Raw genomic sequence first — 3,504 nt, forward strand, 5'->3', positions numbered from 1 at the left:
GCTCGTAACACTATAGTACCAGTATGTTAAGGATTAACAATAGACCTTTTTTCATGAAACAAAGGTGACACAAATGTTTTTGACGGTGGCTCAGTTCTATCAAATGTCCCAGTTAACCATGACAGTGAGCCAGCATGAATATTACCCGGACCCTGGTACTAGATCATCTAACTGGAATACAGTCAATTTTAATGTTATCAGTTACACCTGTGCCTTTCCTACTACAACAAACCAAAATGTCTGCTGTTAACAAGTTTTATTTTATGAACTACTTGAGCTTCAAGAGAGCCTGGTGAAATGAAGGAGTACGTGGAAGAAATATTTTAACACAGTAACAGTGACAGTAAAGCTGAAGAGAGACAGGAAATGTGGGAGAAAGAGTGGGGGTGGCAGGCAGCAAAGGGCCATAGGTTGGAATTGAGCTCAGGCCCCTGCAAAGGCTCAGCCTATATGGGGCACATGCTCTGCCAGGTGAGCTGGAGGTCACCCCTGTTTTATTTTGTTTTTCATTTTTAAGCCTCCCCACCAGTGACAGCCCTGGCTGTTTGTTTTCAGGTTGTCTGTCCATCAGTCTGTATCATCAGTAAGATATCTCAGGAACGCCTTGAGGGAATTTCTTGAAACTTGACACAAACATCCGCTGTGACTCAAGGATGAACTGATTAGAAAGTGGTGGCCAAAGATCAAATGTCTAGGTCAAAAACAATCATAAAACACATTTTTGGCCATAACTCAAGAATTCGCTCATTATGAGAAAAATTCACACAAATGATGAAATAATGACATTTTTCCCACTCACTGTTATTTTTATACCATTTGAACATATTAGCCTTGTCATATCTTGCAAAGGTAAAGGGAGTCACTCAGGCAACAGCTAAGTAGCTACAGCCACGCTAAGGTTTTTCAGCCAGGTAGGCATTTCTAAAGAAGATGTCACATTGAAAATATTTGTCTCAAAATCAGAAAGGGACCGGAAGTGGCTGCCGTTGTCACTGTTCACTGATTGTGAGGTTCCCCAGAGCTCAACTGGGTTTTCACCATTTGAGCTGATTTACGCCCATCATGTCAGAGGCCCTCTGGATGTGCTCAGGGGGGATGAAGGAGGAGGCTGACTCAGTCAAAAGTATGAACATCATCTCCTTTGTGATGATGTGTGAGAACCTGCTGAGTCCCAGGCCAAGCAAAGGAATTGGTATGACCAATCAGCCAGGAAGTGCAGGTTGGAGCCTGGTGAGCAAGTCTTGTTACAGGACTTTTGCCAACGTCGTACCTCAAACTTTTGACATCGTAACAAGGCCCTTATCAAGTAAGGAGGAAGACTGAGGAGATGACTTAAGAACCACCCTAAAGCTTCCGCATCAACATGCTGAAGAAATGGCACCCTCACTTTGGTCCAGAAATGCCTGCAACCTGTTCTTCCAAGTTACAATGATTTTAGTACAAAGTTTTCTTTTTGTGTTACTATCTCTCCTCTGCATCTCAGCAAGGAATCAGAGAACCATAATGAGGGGATTTTGTACAGAAGAGACCTTAAAGGTTACGTGTGTACAATTTAGGGGGATTTACTGACATGTAGCAGTGAGGACTGCAGATTGCCACCAGCTGAAACTTCTCCTGGTTAGAATTCCATTGTCCAGGAGGTTTTTACTGCGGGTCAGATTATCCACAGAGGTCTTTACCTCTTCAAAGCAAACAGATAAGGTGATTTAAACCAGTAAAAACACTGAATAAAGCAGTTTCACATTATAAATAAGGGTTTCTCAGACAATGTTTGGCATGTCAGAGAAGGACGGCTCGCCCACCACATGCTATTGTGTGCTCACTATTTTTCTCTGATAACTGAGAGTTAAAACAAAAAAAGCAGAGTCATTCTACAAATCAGTATTTTTTCAATGTTGTTACTGTTATTATTCACAGTCTATGTTGGAAACAGACTGTGAATAATAATGGATGTAGCTACCATGATGTCACCCATTGGTTTTTGGACCACTGTTTTGAGGCCTCAAATTCAACAGCCAGCCATTTGGACAAGAGTGTGTGGGTCTGACTTATAGACTGTAGTGACGCTTCACAGGCTACATCTATCTCCACAGACAACCTGTCACTCAAGCAGCCCACTCTTAAATATGCATAACTTTGGACCTTAATAAAATGCAAACTAGTGAGTTACGACATCTAATGCACGTCTGTCCGTCCTGGAAAAGGGATCCCTCCTCAGTTGCTCTTCCTGAGGTTTCTACCATTTTTTTCCCCTGTTAAAGGGATAGTTCGACATTTTGGCAAATTCGCCTATTGCCAGTGTTGTATCAAGATGTGTTCCCTTGTCGAATAATGTTTCCCTTCAGTTAATGTAACCGGTGGTTAGGGTTAGCGCTAAGGGTTTGCGAGGGAAACGCATATCGATGGGGAAACATACTTTGACACAACACCGTAATCCCTATGATCATATGAGTAGGTACATTACCTTTAATTGTCAGTGCGTGCTGTTCTGAGATCGGTGGGACAGAGCTGCCCGCTGAAATGGAGGTGAACGGTACAGGTCCCTCTCTCCCTCAAAACTAATCAAATACACCATGAAATGACTCCAAAATGCTCTTGTGGACAACTTGTAGCTTACACATTACAAATGCAGAGCTGGAACTATATTCCAGACATACAAAAAGCGTATGTTTAGTGCAGTTACTCCCGTCATCAAAAGAAGCCAGAATATACAGAGGAAGAGTTACTGGTTTTGGAAGAAGAGAGAGCAAGAAGAGAGGCTGAGGCTGCCGAGCAACCAGGGGCTGAGGGGAGATCCAGAGCCGGTGGTGTAAATGTGGGGCTTACTGGCCACTTTATTAGGTACACCTGTGCAACATAAATATAGAGTACACCTCAAAATAATCACCGGAACACGGGGAGAACATGCTAACTCCACACTCATAAATCACCACAACTCCTGAAGGAACAACAAGATAAAATGTTCCCTAGCAGTCTGTTTATTCCCAACAATGAGAAGTAATGCCAGTCACTTCACTATACGCTCTGGGCAAGCACTTATCCATAACATAACCACAACAACATTTGCATTTTAGCCTTATTTACCATGTTTGGGTTGTAGGCTAATGTTACTCAACATGGAGGTAATGTTACAGCAGAGAGATTGCTGATCAAAATACACAACGATCACTTAACATGTCTGCTCGTTTAGTGATGCCAACAGATGGTGTGAGAGTATCTTTCAAGAAAAGCGTTTGAACAGTTCCTGAGCTTCTGCGCTCCATCCCTTCAGTGTAGTCCTCCGGTAAAAAATGGCAGGAGCACACAAACATTTTCCGGACCGTTTCCACAGGCGTGTTGGGGTCGATGTCCAGCACAAATAGCCATTGTTTCATCCTGTCCGTATTACTGGTTGGAACTACGTGAAACCTTGCTCCATGTCTTCGGCTTGTTACCGCAACCTTTTACAATACATGTGTAAACCATGATTTACAAAAATACTTGTAAACTTTCCTCAAACCTTCT

The sequence above is a fragment of the Epinephelus lanceolatus genome, chromosome 11, assembly GCF_041903045.1.
Source record: "Epinephelus lanceolatus isolate andai-2023 chromosome 11, ASM4190304v1, whole genome shotgun sequence".
Lineage (NCBI taxonomy): Eukaryota > Metazoa > Chordata > Actinopteri > Perciformes > Serranidae > Epinephelus > Epinephelus lanceolatus.